The sequence below is a fragment of the Lepisosteus oculatus genome, chromosome 13 (genome assembly GCF_040954835.1).
Source record: "Lepisosteus oculatus isolate fLepOcu1 chromosome 13, fLepOcu1.hap2, whole genome shotgun sequence".
Lineage (NCBI taxonomy): Eukaryota > Metazoa > Chordata > Actinopteri > Semionotiformes > Lepisosteidae > Lepisosteus > Lepisosteus oculatus.
Genome location: NC_090708.1, coordinates 23,780,501 through 23,798,833, shown reverse-complemented (window position 1 = coordinate 23,798,833; position 18,333 = coordinate 23,780,501).

Below are 18,333 nucleotides of genomic sequence, written 5' to 3'. Positions count from 1 at the left end.
CTATAATTCCTGCCAAGGGTGTAAGAGGTAAGACATCTGGTGCAAGACCCAGTAATCAACATGGTCTGGCTCATTAAAACTTTACAAAAAGATACAGTACATTCATCCATTCGCCAATTAAATGATTTTCTAAAAAAATAGCCCGACAAAGATCCTTCACAGGGGTTTAGTTGAAGCGAGTGCTTGTCTTCCACTTACGCCAAATGTAATGAAGAAGTTAAAACTGCTGTCAATAGACTTATAGGATGAAAAACATCCCTCTAGACAGCTACTGATCTGTGTTCAGTTCTGGCATTGGGAAGAGACAGGTGTCTGACAGAGGAAGGTGACAGCTGTGGGACCTGTCACAGCTGACAATGAATGCAGGTAGTGATGAGCTGAATCACTCAGGACAGCGCCAAAGCATTTGGCATGAGAGATGACAGCGTGGTTACTATTTTTAAAGAAATACACACCTGATTGTATAACAACAGGGTTTAACCATAAGTCTAAACAAGAGCTCCAATCCATTGTTTATCAGCCTTTTATCTATGGCTTTATTTTAAAATGTCATACAATGGTTAAATTCTGTTCCTCTTTGCGAATGCTTTGAGTTCAATCCGCAGGTCAAGTTGTCTGTTAATAGAAATTGCTATTAGCACAGAAATATGGTGCAGGAATTCAAACAGAGTTTACACTGATGTTGTCTCTTCTAAATTATGTAGTATGCAGTACTACAGATATATACAAGAATTATGTTTGGATTTGATTTGAGTTAAATCCCCTTACTTGAATATATTATATGAATTTGCTTAAATAGACCATTCAAGATGCTTTTTTAGTATTACAGAATTAGTTTCTTAATGTTATTTTTTGTGGTAAACATTATGCAACAGGTGTGTTTTTATGCTATAATCTAATCAACACTGCACAAGAAAAATCTTTAAGCAAGTCAACCTCTGTTAGCCAAGCAGTCTAAGGAGACACTTGATGTAAAAGGCACTTTTATATCAACATCAAAAGCCTGTTAATAAAGACATTTTTTATTTTACGCAGATTTTCCCACCATTCCTTCCTTACAAATAATTATTGGCTTTGTGTCCAGTGAAGAGACATCACATTCACCAGCTGTAAATCAAATTAGAATTAGCCTTAGAGTTGAATTAGCCAACAGAAACAGACAGACACTTATCAGTTCATTTTTTCCTGCTTTGTTATGCTATTCTGATATCATGTTCCTTTTTGTACAGGACATTTAATGAAACAATTAGCTGTCTGCTTGTGACATGATTTTACTATTTCATTTAAACGGCTCCTGGAAACTGTCACTGTCACCTTTTAACCTTGGAGTTGGTTAGAAAATGAATGAACATCATCTAAAGAAGATCCCGAATCTACATAAACAATGGATTAGAGCTCTTCTTTAAAAAAAACAAGAAATACAGTACAGTACAGTTAAGACATCATAGAATGTACTGTACTTCACTTAGTGAATTCTACTAATTTACTAATCCACCTCACTGTGCAACAGAGGCTCAGTCACCTTAGAAAAACATTTCAGCTTCATTGTGTTTACGTGATAGTAAGTTACAAGTAAAATTGAAAAGGAAAAAGTTAAAACTGGTTTCCTTTTCTGGCCCATAACAGTATTGTAAATATGCCTGTTGGACGAGTACCCAAATCCTTATTGAGTAATAGTGGATAATGGATCTTCTTCAGCTTGCATCATTGGACAGGGGAAGAGTTGAATTTCACTTAATGCTACTTCATTTTTTCTGTTTCAGCTCACATCACTAAGATCACTTAAACTTTAAAAGTCAGAGTGCAGAGCATTTGCAAGTGCTGACAGAGGAATTTAACAAAAAAGGAAAGAATAATGTTCAAAATCACAGATACTTGACGTTATAATCATTGAATTATATTCTCTCTTTTGTTTCATCAACTGTTTTTTAAAATATTTTTACATTTTAGCAAGGAAGTGGTTATATGCAGACCATGTTTCATAAACAATATTTGTACAAATTAAAACCCTCTATGAATCACTAATCTGAAATAATTTCCCATATATTTTTTAAATCAACAAAACATCAACATCAACAATTCAGCCAGTAAAATATGGTCCTTTGAGTAACTAAATAACACGGATCTGAACTTAATCTCTGTGAAAACTCTAAATCTACTCAAAATATATATTATTAAATTATGTTTTAGAAGCTATTGGGGATGACCATTGGAAAAACTTTATGTAATATTTAAACGGTGTGTCCACTTCAGTATCAAAATTGTAACATACTGTACAGTACACCTTTAGCACTAATAATATTTTAAGAGATTTCAAGGTCCTTCAGTTCAAATAATAGTCAAATGCTTATATGTATCTATTCTAAAACACTAAGTAAAATATATAATTTTTAACAAATATTAAACATTTTTAAATATACTACCTCCCTATTAATGTTGTGCTGGGAAAAACAAGCTTTTATATAATCTGAAATCCTATCTAATGTTCCTTGCCATGATCTGAATAACAATTTTCCACATTCTCTGTGTAGAACACATTTAGTTATTTTTATAAGAAGGGAGTAAATTTCTTGGCCCTGGGGGTAGAGTCTTCAGCAAGACACTGCATCCTTAAAGGGATATGGAGCAAATTCCCTTTGACAGCTTTCAAACACCAGTGTAACCTGAGAACCATGCATACTGGTGTTGGCCACGTACTGTACACTTGATTAAAAATATGTCTTTGTTGGTTTAATTCTAAAAAAGATAAAGGCTTATATCAGTTTATACACGCAATACAGATCTTTTATTCAGCTTTCGCAAAGCTGGAGTTTGGAATCAAATGCTCGTGAATATTTTGTCAGGAAACAGCTTCCAGGCAGATTCTGGGATGGATTTTACAAACTGAATGTTTGAACTGTGCCTAGAAAAGGTGGAGCACAAATGGACAAAGATCACTTGGGTTTAGTTCGATATATTCAGTAAAAAAGGGGCTCTATATTGAAATGTAACAGTAACCTCAGTCCCTGCCTGGGCTGTAGGGCTGGGTTTGTGACTACCTACTAGTCATCTCTCCCTAGGGCACCTACTGTCCCACAGTTTATATTTTGTTCACACAGTGTAAAAGTAGGAGATGACTGGCTGGGCACTACCGGATGAATCTACTGCTGGATCTGAGTTTTACCCAACCATAGAGCGAGTGGGAAGGAATGATATTTTTAAACCCACATTATTGCATTATTTGTTATTTTCTTTGATGTAAAATTAAGCTTTTTCAAACATTTCTCTCTACCAGAACTATAACAAAAACATTAACAGATGTGGAAAAAACAGCTACAGTAATTTCCAAAAAGCAATTAAAAGTCAAGAAAGTAAAAATATCATGAGCCTTTCCTACAAGCAAATACGCATGATACTGTAGGTAAAGAAATGGAGTAAAATCACTTTTACTTCAGTTGACAGGTATTAAAATGATTATTTCACACTGGACCAAGTTCTGGTTGATTTTATCTGCAGAAATACCCTATATACTGTAAATTAAATGTATTCTTTCTGTAATGATAGTAACAGGTAGTTTTTCACCCTCTGTTTGTTACCAGGCATTGGGGACTACTGTCCCCCTTGAAATATTATGCTAAGTTTTCCCCCCAGACTTGTTTCCAGTCCAGTAGAGTTAAATTAACATTTTTGACTAAAAAGTCATTCTTCGGGTTGAGCAAAATACCAAGAACCCAATTACTGGTACAGCAGTTGTTCTTCTATGCCTAATGTAAATGGTGGAATAAGCAAAAAGAACGGCTGCCTCAGTTTGATCCCCACATGTGTGATTCACACTTCCCAGAAAATTGCAAAATCCTCCATGCCAAAGACCTAATCTGGAGAGCAACAACAAATTAACAATCTAATGCCATGAACCTCTGATACACACAGCAAATCATGGGACGTCGTGCAGGGAAGGCTGCTGTCCTGAACTTATCTCGACATATCCAGGCATTCTCGTTGAAGGAAATTTATCATAATCCACTGTACAGGTCAAATATACAAATCCTATCCACTTTGACTTCAGACAACATGACAAGCCAAACAGCATTCAAGATAAAATCACTGCCAAGAGCACATTGGGTGACTCTATCGTATGTGACTTTTAGTGCTGCGTAATATGAGGTCTTTCAACACTGTATTGTACACATGCTTTCTGCCACAAAGTGAAATCAAGCTTCAGCTAATCAGTATTATGCACTTTTTTTTGGTTTTGGAAATGAATCTTATCAACATGTTGCCAATGAGAAAGATAGTGAAGGGAGCTTTTTATTTCCTTTGATTAGGGTGATCCTCTTTTATGATAGATCAATCAATCAAATAAATCACCCAATTTGATTCTTATATAGCACCTTTCAATCCAGAGCATTCCCAGGGTGCTTTACAGAAATTATACATACAAAAAAGTACAGTAAACCAAAACAGAAATACAATGAAACCTAGTATAAATGTGAAATTAAAAAAGAAACAGACAAATAATTGAAGGCCATCAAAAAAAAAAAAACATTTTGAGGTGAGATTTGAAAACATCAAAGGGTATTTCATTCTCAATGCAAAGATATTCTTGCTATGGTGAGTTACAGGACACAACAAACATGATTCCAGAAACGACTAGAAAATTGCAAATTCGAAAGACAAAAAATTAAATACAAGCCAGTAATAAAAAGCAGGAGCATGGAGAGATGTTTTCCATCTTGAGGCAGATTCCTCAGAAAGCCTCAGACAGAGGGAGCTGGCACTGACACTATATCACAGGACCTCGAACCCTTCTCCCTGGACTGAGTGAAGCAACATTTCTCAGTATTTTTATCATGGGGTTTGCTCAGCAGTTCTTTCATGCTTTCAAATTGCCAGACTTTTTAATAATTTAAATCTTTCCAGTCATTGTGGCAGAGTTCAATGATTAAAATAATCTATCAAAAAACAACTTCTTAAGACCTCTTGGCAGGTTTGGGAAGTAAAATCTAAATCTGCATTGCAGGGAGATCTGACTTCCATTAGGAGTGAATAACAATAGTCTTAAGCCACTGCACAGCTGAAATGTCATTTCCTCTCATTGAACTTTCTTTTGGAAACTATTGTTTTCAGAATACTAAAACAGGATAATAAAAGCAAGTCAAAAGAGAACAAAAGATTTTCATTCAAAATGTAGCTCTGTGCAGTACTCTGCAATCAATTACATAATACTGATATCATGGTGAAATGTCTTTAACTTAGTGAAAAAAGCTTTATTTCCAACTTTTCATCGCACAGTGCGCTATTCCTGTGCAACTGGCAGTCATGATACTTCCTGTAAAATTTACTCCAACTGGGTCAAGTCTTATGTTCATAATTTAATACAACTTTGCTTTAGGAAGAGAAGACAGCACGAGCATGAATCATGTTGCCTTTAGATTAGTAGATGGACATGATTAATATTTGTCACTTTTAAGAACTGTACTGTAGTTATTCGCTATGAGCAATACGGGCAGCAAAGCTGGCAGGCAAAATCAGTCCTGCTTAAAAACATGCTTCATGTGTTGTGGACTTAAAAGAAGACAGTGACCAACTTTGGTCAGATAGGGAAAAAAATCTCATCACATACAGTACAGTTATGGTTTCCAGTTACCTTAGCAAGTGCGTAATTTTACTATTGTTCAAATGCATTTGTTTTTTTTTAATTACAGCTAATGGATGAGAAGTAATTTTTGCAAACAGTCTGCACCATTATCCTGGGAGCTTATTACATTCAATGAGCCACCTGAACACTGTGTTGGAGACACTTTATATTTAGAAAATCTGAATATCCTTTTATGATTATGACTACATAATGGCCAGGTTTATATATTGTAACTTTTTACTTATCAAAATCGATACAGAGATTGTTTATAGCATACATGTTTATGCTCAATTATTGTTTAACCACTGCACGTTGCAGTTCTACACAACCGTGTTGTGTGAATGATTATGATTCATTAGTCATCAACATTACATACATTTTTTTTTTGTTCTCAAGAGCTGAACTGTTTTTGGATACACATATTTATATTATTGAAGTTACAACAAGGAACAGCACCAGCATGAGAGATGAAATGGAACCAAGTGGAACAGGGCTCAGCGTATTTGCTGAAGTGACGTCACCCTCTTCGGAAATCTAGGCACTGTAAGTCTCTGCCACAGCAGAGGACAGGTCTCTTGGCATGGCAGAGTTACCCACTGTCTAGGGAATGGAGAATGGGGCTGTGAGCGGTCAGAGCCCATGAGAGACCAGGAGTGAATTGCAGCAGGGACACAGATAGCTACATCTGCCGAGGTTAATCCCATGCCATTCCATCCAACAGAGGAGTTTTCTTCAGGAGTGTATATAATATAATAGTTACTCAAAGTTAGACTGGGGAAACACCTGTTCGAATGTTAGAAGCGTAGTGCATTAAGACCTTATCACCTATAAGGCTCTGCATGGCTTGGCACCTCAGTACCTATCTGAACTATTATCGCCCTACTCCCCACCTCGCAACCTTCACTCTTCTATTTCTGCTCTCCTTACTGTCCCCCAAGCCCGTCTACATTGTATGGGTGACAGGGCCTTCTCCTGTTATGCCCCCAAGCTCTGGAACTCTCTCCCCAAGGATATCAGAGTCACCTTCTCTAAACTCCTTCAAATCCAGACTCAAAACCCTCTTCTTCAGAAAAGCCTTTACTTAACTGGTTCTATTCTTCACCCCTCTGCTCTTCTTAGTACCACCATCCACGGTCTCCTCTATATATTGTAATTGTGTTTTATCTTATGTATTCTTCTTTTTATTGTTTGTTGTCATCCTGTAAAGCGCTTTGAGAAGCCACATTTAAAGGTGCTATATAAAATAAAGTTTATTATTATTATTATTATTATTAAGAATTCCTTCAGACTCAGACCTCTAGCAAGGATGAAAACGCAAAATAAACATCTACATTATTTGGTAAATAAATAGAAAAGCTTGCACTGTTTTTAATTACCAAATTAATTAAATTTGAATGCTAGGAAAAACATATTGACTATTGAAAAATGTAAAAAGTGACAAGCTCGGGGATAACATCTGAGCATTTAAAAAAATGCCATTCTTGCCATGTGCAGTTTTTGAGGGTTCTTATAAACCCATGATTGTAACCTCGGGCATTTTTGTTGTTTCCACAGCCTACTGTATATGCTTTCTGGGGAGAAAGCGTTTTGTTGTGAGCTATACTCCATGTGTTCAAGGCCCGTAACTCAGAGAAAGCAAGGAGTTGATATAGCCAAGCCTGCAAGCACCATGCTGTGATTTTGATGATCTGAACGCAATGTGACAGACTTGTCTGTGGTGCCACCTGCCCCCTTACCAGGTAGTCCTGGAACACCCCTCACATGCTTATAAGGATTTCACATCCCACACAGCCAAAACTGCCAAGACTATGCAAATCTACATAACTTTTTTTATACTCATTTTTTCAAAGACACTGGAGTATTCCTCCTTATTTATCAATAATAATTTATCATTTGGGTTTTCAGCTTGAAAAATCTGTGTCTTTTCTGCGCTAGTTTTTCTTCTCTTACTTGATATTTGTATAAATCAGAGAATTATTGGCAATAGTTCTCAGTTTTTCAGATCATTTGAAGACTTTGCCTATGAATGCACAAGCTAAGGCTCTTTTTCCTTTTTGTTCAGTTTTAAACTTTTTTTTTCTCTTAAAGTCTTTATCTTTTCTTTCATTCTTCAGAGAACGAAGTCTGAAAGTTTGAGTTCAGTGGGCAAGGAAACAATTAATGGAGTTATCAGGCTATAACAAAATGGGTGTTTAAATTAAATGAAAAATATGTGTACTAAAAATCCAATTTATTGAACAGCTTTTATTTCTTTCATTTTTCTCACATTTCCATTTGGAATGCTGAATTCCCATTATCACAACAAAAAAGATTGTTTAAAGTGTATCTTAACTTATTGCCATTTGATTAAATGTATTATTTTTTCCTTTCACAAATGCAGAAAGATATTATTCCACAGATACTATTAAGGATTTTCTTGAGAATTTTGTGTGCAGAATTTGTACTGTTGGTGAAGACTGTAGTGACAGTACAGCAGGCAAAAAATATTGTCTTTTGGCAGTGTGTTTTTTTTAATTCTCTTTCAAAATTTACCTTTAAACAATGGGAACCCCTGAGTCATGTTCTTAATGCAATTAAGAGCATGTAGATCCTATCAATAAAATCAGTAAATTTCCATATCCGAGCCACATTGGCTCATTAGGCCAGAGCTCGTCCTGGTTTCCATGGTGTTAAACGAACTAGACTCTCCCCTAGGATGGGACACTGGTCCATCACAGAGCCTACAGCCAGCAAAAACTGATCGTCACTCACACACCTGGTAATAACTGGGATAAAGCACCTCATCCAAGGTACACAGCAGCATCTGCGTCTAGGACTCGAGCCCACAACCTGTCTGTCATGAGACCACAGGCGTAACCACTGTCACCCAAATTCATCAAGTACAGCAGTTCAATTTTATTTGTATTTCCCGTTTCAGTGTAAAAAAAAACAAAACACCTTACTCATTTTGGAAAAATATTGTGCACTCCTTGTCTTTTAATTTAAAGAACTGTAAAAAGAAACTTTACAATTAAAATTATAGTGGCAATTGAATGCCTTTCAGAATAATCCACCTTTAGTGGATTCTTTTGGAAACTTACTCAATAACAGTTAACAAGATTTTGAAATGAATGGTCCCATTTTCTACTAATTTACCTAATATGATAACCTACTCTTTAATTAGACTACTTCTGTCCCTTCCTGAAAAAATTAAGCAGAATGATCTAATTTGTTATCCCATGTATCTTTTTATACTCCACAGAGCACAGACACAAAGAAAAAAAACACAAAACTAGGGAAAGAAACAGGGCAGGCAAATTCTGAAAATGACCTTGGATTTATAGTGGACTTCAAGAAAAATTAATGTTGAGACTGTAGAAAAGAAACAGTATAGTACAAACGTATTGTCCTAAGTAATTACAGATCTAAAAGGCATAAGGTCTCAGTATAATTTACGATTATCATGAACATGCTGGTATGCCCCTAATAGCTGTGTTATGAAAATGCTGGTAATTGGAGTTTGAATCATTAAAAAGAGAAACATATCAAAGTATCTAACACAGCCTTATCTGTCAACATTTTTTCACATTTGTCTCACCAATTGCAGTTGTCATTAGCTTATTGAGAGGGCCCAGGCACCCCATGACAAACTTTAAAACAAATCAAGCCTTTGATGAAAGGAGCAGTTTCCATTTGACCATAAACAGTAGGTGTTTTACAACATGTTTCGCTGTGAACAAGCCCAATTAAGCTTTGCACAACCAACAATTTCATCCTCCCCTCTCTGCCAAGCAATCTCGAATCACATTCCACTGGAGATCCCAAGAACTTCTGAAACCAGCATTCAAGACAGGCTATTGAATGCTATGTCTTGCAGCTACACTGGCTACACCCTGGACAGGATGTCAGTCCATCACACATGCACACACTCACACCAGGGATAGTTATCCCAGATCCCATTTAACCTAACAGTATATCAGAAATCCACACAATCATCCAGAGACAATGCAAACTCCACACAGGTACAGTAGCATCCTAGGAATCATGCGGATGCAATAAATTAAATTACTAAACTGATATTGAGGCTACCACAAATTGGAAAAGCTCTGCAAATGACGAAAATGTAAGAATTAAAACAGCCTTATTGTTTGCATGCTGAGCAATCATGTTAACTCCCTGCAGGTTTGCACACCTTGTTTACAGTGAAGAAGAGAGACTGGCAAATTCCACTACCAGTTTGCTGATTAACGACACCAGAGCAATGCTGCGCTGGTGTTTCTGACAGATGTTGTTGAGAGCTGAGAGACCACAGATGTTGTCAGAACTTGCTGGCCTTGAATAGTGGTCATGGACTGAGCGATTTTGGTTCTTGGGCATCGAGGATGGACTGGGGCTTCTGGAGGTGGGAGGATGGAGAAGGGGTACAAAAAGATCGAGTGGAATAGGAGGAGCAGGGGGGCAGGATTGGAGTGCAGGGAGAGGCAAAAGACTGAGCTAATTGAGTGTTACTGGTGTATTTCGATCTGTAAAGCTCATATAAAAATAAAAACAAAGCCCTCTTTCTGAGGGACAGCCATTACTACATTCTGCAAGGCTGTGCAATATTTCCGAATCTGAGTCAAAACTCTCACAATACAGGCACTGTCTTGATTCTTCCATAGACGTGCCCAAAAAGTGATCATTCAATTTTTCAATCTTCTTTTTCAATATCTTATTGCCTTGTCTTGCTTGTTAAAGAGTCTTGCCACGTTGCCGCACCACACACCACGACCTAGCCCAGATATTCTAGAATCTAGAACAAAAGAGTCTCAATAAAGAAAACAAGTGACATCAAGAGAGAACTAGCCTGCACAGATAACTAGAAAGATTGTAATTAAGCTGTTTTCTTTCTCTAACATTTCCTTGACTGCTCAGCGTAACTTCACATAAAGGCTGTTCCATGGCTTATTTTGGAGGTCCCAGAAAGTATAAAGTGTCTGTAACCTCTGAAATAACAGAGGAATGCTAACATTTCTACATGTGTTTAAATTTGCCCACCAAAAGGCCAGTTTTCATAAAATAGTGTAAAAAAATATTTCAGTAGGTCTGAAAGAGCAGTGAATGTGTTAAATAAAACAACATGTTGAAAGGTGTAATATGCACCCTTTCACAGAGATAGCACTCACACACAGAACATGTGGTGTGCCTTACAATGAAATCCACCGTCTCATCCGAAAATGGGTATTCTCTTTGTGCAGCCAACAATACAAAACGGCACCCCATCACAAATGCATTCACACTGCCATATAGGTCAGCTTGACCTTCTTGAGCATAAAAAAGTACCTGACACACAGCCAGAAAATGCTCTGGCTAGATAGCCTCATTGTAAGGGTGGATACAAACAGGCTCATTACACTGCACAATGTGTAAATTCTAGTTTTTAAGGAATTATCAGCCCTTCATGGGCCACAGCTGCAGTGTTTTGGATTTCAGAGCTTGATCTTGCGATATGATTCTCTAGAAGATCTGATTGGCCTTTAGTTGTCTTATAATCCCTGTTCAAACAGTGACAATGAACCTGATTGGCAACTGATGAATTCATTTTCCTTTAGAACACACTGAGTCAACGAGCAACATGAGTGAACATAAATATACACAACATGATCACTGTATCACTATATCTGCAGTTTAGGAAAATCTGACAGTTTTGATTGTCAGATTTGTATATCAAATCTGGCTATATACAAAACATCAACAACAGTTCTCTAAGTACCTCTGTGAAAAGTAAATTCTACATAAGAATCAGCATGAGTCACTCTGGGTTTTGTTTCTGTCGTTTTCAGTTCCTCTCTTCTGACTCACATATCTGCTTCACTGTCACCCAAGCTGATGCCCATTTCAACACCGTGTCTGGTGTACTTTCTTAAAGAATAAAAAAAAACAGGAAAGACTGAACAGAATCCAGCAAAGCAAAAATGAGCAACGCTGACACTGAGCGCATGCATGTGACACAACACCTAGCAGAAAAGGCATCATGACAAAAAAATTGCAGAGCAGTGTCTGCTGGCTTGGACTCACGCATCATATTGAATCACAGGCAGGCAAACAAAAGGCTGACATGTACACTACAGCAGGAACATACTGGAAAACTGAACAGTTTCTCTGTACTAGGCGTACATTTTCTTCTTTAAAAAGGCAAAACTCTGAATGAACCCTTAGGTTTTACCGATTTGTAATCAAGGAAGTAAAGGCATCCACCCTTTATCAAAGAGCCTCTAATTCCTCATAAGACCTACAGTATGGCAACCTGGAGTCTATCTCAGGGGTACAGGGTGTGAGGTCAGGACACCGGGCTATCACAGTGAACACCTGCACACACACAATTTTAGGAATACAATTTAACATAACCATCATGTCTTTGGAAGATTGGAAGAAACAGGTGAAAACACACGCAAACTGTGGGAGAACATGTAAACTACCCACAGAAGGAGTTCCAGTCTGGTATGGAACCCAAAGCCCAAGAGCTATGAGGAAACAGCACTAACTGCCATTAAACTGTCCCACCCAAAAGAAAGTTCTATCAGATACATATTTACCTGCTGTAGGAGTATACTGTACTTTAATAGAGGAATATTTAAAGCATTTATCACAGATAAACTTAATTTCTTGCTTTTCCTTTTCACTTGTCCTTTGTGTCTCAGGGAGCTGTACACTATTACTGAAATTAATGTTTAACATCTACTGAGCAGAGAGTCACAGCCTTCAAGCCTCCTAAATCCGTGCTTTGGATTCTGTACTTTACGTCTCAACTGTGCACAATTCCTATAACTCTGGAATCTGTTCCTTGGGTTTGTGAGTAACCTTCGAATTTACTGAGATATAAAACCTTATGTACAGTACCACTAGTTGAATAACATACAAGTTGATTCAACTTTTATTTTGGGGCGATACATCTGCTTCTCATAGTTTTCTTCGCAAATTACATCACCACATCTTTGGAAGAGTAAAATAATTATCAGAGCCAAACTTTAAAAAGTTGGTATTTCAGCCTCCTGGGATATATTTCCTCTCTCCCTACTTCTTCTGTTATGTGGCTACATTTCCAGTATGGTCTCTGTGTAGACAAAATAAGGCAGATCTCTTTTCCACAGCTTTACAAATCAAAGCAAAGACGATTAGGGTACACAATAATGGTTTGCTCTGTTCCTCTTAGGTGGCCAAATCAAGCAAAACTGTAACTAAGCTGAAGAAAACTATGCCTGTGTTTTCAGTCTTTGGTTTTGATGTGGACCGAATACATTTGAAAAAAAAAAGAATGGTTTATGAAATATAAATGCAAAATACCTAAATTTTATCTGGGAGTAAACAGAGCATCTATTAAGTGCTCCTTTACATGAAACAGTTTGCCAGGACAGGTTGTCCTAGCACAACTTAGAGACGAAGCTGTTCTTCACAGGTGTGAGGGATATCCAGTGTCTCCACGACATATCCACTCCCAGTTCTCACTAATTAAACTCTCTGTCTTACTCCATTTTCCATTCTTCCTTGATATGGTTCCAACAGATCTCCTCAAATGGATGTGAGATGGTAGATAGTGGTAACATATTACAGTACTTAAGTACGCATGTACTTACATGACATCAGCAGAGCATTTACTCTCAAGGTGATTGCTGACAGAATCAATGCAGGGCAGCATGGGACTGCTGTTCCCAAGATCTTTCACTTTTATAGTGCAATGTTTGCTACATTATAACTAGTATGACCAAAATACTGATTATCTATTAATACCATGATTTTAAAAGCATCATGGATATTTTGTACCAAACTTCAGTCTGAGTAGTATCTCCGAACTGCAACAAGATTAGCTGAGATAATTATGTGGTTAAACTCTATGGTATTTTAAAGCTGGATTTTGTAATGCTTAATCCAGTGGGTGGATATGTGTACATAAGAACAATAACTTTATTCAAGAGAAATTTGTAGGATCTGTTACAATATTCACTGCGGCAGCCTGGATTGGTAACTTTAATACACAAAATAAGAACAGACTGAGCAGGATTGTGAGGGTAGCCAGCAAAATTATTGGTGAACGACAGCTACAACTGTCAGACATCTACATCGAACAAATAGTGCGCAAGGCAAATTTAATCACTGACTGTCATGACCACCCCTTGCACAATGAATTTAACCTCCTTCCATATAGGTGTCAATTTAGACTACATGGATTAAAATGCGATAGAACTACAGTTAAGTTATCATTTATTCCCATGGCTATGAACCTGCTTAGTCTGGACAACTTATTGTATGTTTCACTTTATATATTTATTATTTTCCTTTCCATAAATGCATGCTTCTTATTTGTTAAAGGGTTCGTTGTGTTTTGTGTCTTACCTGTCAACAAAGGAAATTTCGCATTTTGGACAAAAAAAGGAAGCAGGGGATCTCCTTAATCTTTGATTTGATAGACAAGTACATTAATAGTTCTAGGAATTGAATTGATAATAGATTAAGAAATCACGTTCTAAACTCTGCAAAATAAATGAGAATCCTTGAGGCACGGGGATACGATTTACATCTCTCTTTATGTGAAACAACATTCGGACAATCTAATATTGCATTTTTGTATAGTGCTATTGAAATTTCATTTTGAAATTATTGGTTATCAATAAACAAAGTTTATTAAAGACCACTCTTGAGCTTAGAGGGGTAACAAAAGACGGTTCTCTAGAGACGTAAAGACACAAAACAATTTTCAGGGAAATCTGCTCTGCTAGAGAAAAAAGTGCTAGAGGCGCTGTGTTCTCAAATCTGGAACACGGTCAAAGGTCGTCTTCAACAGATTACAAAAGACTCTGCTTTGAATTGAACGTGTCTGAACCGTTTCAGGTGAAAACGTACAGTATCTGCAAGATTCGCGTTAATTTTTACGTGGGGCTCTTTAAGCTTTAATTATAGTTCTTCGATTAATATTGCTTAGGGGTAACTGCCAACAAAACCTTAATGTGGTAGGACTTCTGTTGTAAAAATCCGTGGCATATTGCAGTAAAAGAAAATAATATACATCTACATACTGTAGTGCCTCAAAACAAAAATACCGTCTTTCAACACTGAAAAGGTGTCAATATACTCTGTGTAACTAAACACTATTAAATCGCCAGTTCAAAATAAATACTTATTCCGATAACATTTGACTTTAAATTACTAAACCGAGAAAACCTGTATGCTTCCCTCAAATACTAACATGAAGATGAGAATCACTTTAATCCCGTCCTTTATTTGTCCTTCAGGTTGTTCTCAGCATTTATTTAAATTAAACATTCATTTAATTTATCTACATTGAGAAAATATTTATAGGCAAGCTCTCGCTTTACATGGAGCGTCGAGCACACTTATGACCCAGTTTTTATTTAACGGTTTGAATTGAACGTACTGTATTTACTGCTACCACTTCAGCCGATATCGGTAAAGCAAAAAATGCATGGAGACGTTTAGCATTCACTTCACGTACGCTACGGCACATAATCATCGGCTCACAAAGGGCATTCTCGCACTGGACTGTATTATTTCTAACTACTGTACTATGAAACACAGTACATGTAAAGGCATGACTTACTGCAGATGATGATATTAACAATCCGGACATCATATTTTTAATAAAGCAATACAACAAAACACCTATGGTTAGAGGAACAGGCAGTGGATGCATTATTTTCAATATAATAGCAGAAATGTAGTTTTCGTTTAGGCACCTAAAAAGTAATCCTGGACAGGAATAATAGTCCTCACAAAATAAAAACATTGCGCCCATGCAACAGTCACTTGTTAACGTGCAGCAAATTATATCTCATCATGCCAGGGAGCAGAAAATTGCCCGACAGCAAGGAGAAAAACACATTTAACGCAATCGAAGTGTCAAAGAAGCCAAGAGACCTGGTGTGTGATGATACAGCCCGTGGAATCGAGGTTTGCAATGGTCGCTCCAGTTCCCTGGAGTCTCGAGCTAACTTTCTGCGGCGCCCGATGGGCTCTGGATTGACTGGAAATTTACGTGCCGTCCTTTAATCTAGTCAAGAACAAATGTGTCCAAAAAGTATTAAATGTCAGGGCGTAAAAGATACAATATTGTAAAAAGATGCGTGTGGGTTATGCATAAGAATAGGCATGTACTTACACAGACATAAATGTGTATATATACAGCAAGCTGTACTAATCTATAACAACTGCCGGCGTGAAAGGGAGCAAGCTTCTTGCATGCACCAAAAATATTAGTACAATATTCGGGTCATCGTTTTTCACTTGTAGAGCATCACATTCTCATGAATCGCACTGTGTAGTAGGCTACTGTAGTTATTTACACGACTGTTCCTTTTAAGTGGGTTTCCTGCTAGTTTACCTTTTAAGGTTTTATTGCGCCTAGTGTGATACTGTACGTGTAAACAGTAATAACCAAACCAAATAAAAATAAACCACTCTTCGGAAAATGTACATAAAACGGCGACGCAGTCGAGAAAGGAGAAGTGTATCCGATCCATGTGTACATGCACATTATTATTTTGCACGAAGAGAATGGCACAACGTATTATAACACTGTCTGAAGGCATCCTAAACAATATAGCAATGGTTTCGTGTTAAGGTGTTAATAGACCCATGATATTATATTGTAAGAATATCATATGTGTAAACTGCATCTTGTAACACGCACACTTGAGTCGCTTAAATCCTGAAATTGCAGTTTAGTCTAGTAAGCAATAGCTTAGTATTGGAGTTAGAAGAAGAGACATGCCTTTGGACTTACCAGGGTCACTCTGTCTTTTCCGAAATGTCAAGGTATTATGTATTTTCCGCAAATCAGATCCCGTGATCACAATCCACGTCCCGGCATATATACCACAAAATCACGTAAAGAATAAGCAGGATGGCGAAAATGAACAAAGCTACCAAAATAGCCTTGGTCACCGGAGATATGAGAGACTGCATGTCACCAGAGCAGCGGGAGAAGAGGACTATTTACAACACTTATCAGCGCAATGATGGACAGCGGCTGTTACAACTGAAGACCAGACAACCTTTAGTATCTGCATTGGTTCGTGCCAACTTGAGAAGTCAAGAAGATACGCCGCGGTTCTTCGAAAACATCGTTAACGTCAAAAGCCACAGATCCCCGTTTGTCCATTAGCAATGCATCATCCACGAGTGACAATCCTTGCTGGCGGCATTCATTCATTCATTTGCTTTGCAAATCTGCCAGTACCGCTTGCACAACAGCCAGGTTTCCCCCAGTGTAAAACCACCGTGTTCTCGTTTTAGTGACAGAAGTAGTGAGAAAACGGCGCTTTTCTTAAAAATGGAATCCATGAAAGTTTGATCTTTCGAAAAGAAAACGTAAAAGTTGCGGTCGACTGTTGTTGCGCTCTTCTGCTTCGCCTCTGGAAGATGCTGAAGCGACGCGGAGATGTGAAACAGGTTGATTAGTATTCTGCAAAGGGGCTCTTCCAAGCGGCTTGTCGACTGCACGTGACGGAGGTTTCTTAAACGTGCCAAAGGTGTGCACAAACGGCGCACTGTCAGCACGCGACACAATGTTGTGTCGAAACACTCCAAGGCGTCTGCACCACAACCCAGACAAGCGTGCATCAGCAGGTGCATGGCATTGAACAGTCTCCTGTTCGCAGTACGTCAAGAAACGACACCTCCAAGCCAAAGTAGACTCTGTGTGTCTCCACGATGTAGACTCTAAAAAGTTGCAGTTTTTTAACCTAAGTCTCTCGACATTTTAATTCATCCCCTCTATATTGAACAAAAAATTAAATACGGCACGTAGGCTACAAACAAAACCTAACTGGTAATTAATAGGAACACTACATTATTCCTCGTTTTCTTTACCTGTCAAAGAAAGTACGACTGGAAAATGTTTAGGCAGAATGAGAAAGTACTGGAAAGTACAGGAATTGGTGACTCGTCTTTGAGCTGTAAAACTTAGACACACAGAACATTTTTTTTCGAAAATGCCCAATAACTATGAATATAAAGTTAAAATGTGGTACAATAATGCAATTCCACTATGTGAATAATAATAATAATAATAATAATAATAATAATAATAATAATAATAATAATAATGATTCATATTTGTTCAAAGAAGAAGAAACTATGGCTCTCATTTGTTGTAATAAAATGCATTTAACAATATATTTACAGTTAATGTACCGTTTTGAGGTTTAAAATGAATACTAAATGAATAAACTAGTCATCTCCATCACTGAAATGCATCATTTATGTTGTTTGAGAATATAAGGATCCTGCTGTCATTGACCAAATGGGCAAGTTTAAAAATAAATAGGTTGGATTCAGTTACCTGGTTTTCTAGTCCTGGAACGCCACTAGGTGGCGTATTATAGCTTCCATGAAAACAAATTGACATTTAACTGCACGGGGATAAAGCATATGCAGATACAAGATTAAAATAACTGTGACATATTATAATACTGGAAAGATAAACATGAACTGTAGTAATTTTATAGTGATAACATAGCAGCTGGCTATTTCTACTCTATTCTTATTCGTACACTCGCCCCGCCAATTTTAGGAAGTTTTGGTGAAATTGCCCATGGTACTGTAGTTTAAGAAGGTAAAAAAAACTTTTGAACTACAGTAGATGCAAATAAAAAATACCATAATGACACACACGCCTGGAAAGGAGTTGTGATGCTTTGAGATTTAATTTAATAAAAGAATCAAACAATTTGATTTTAGCCTTC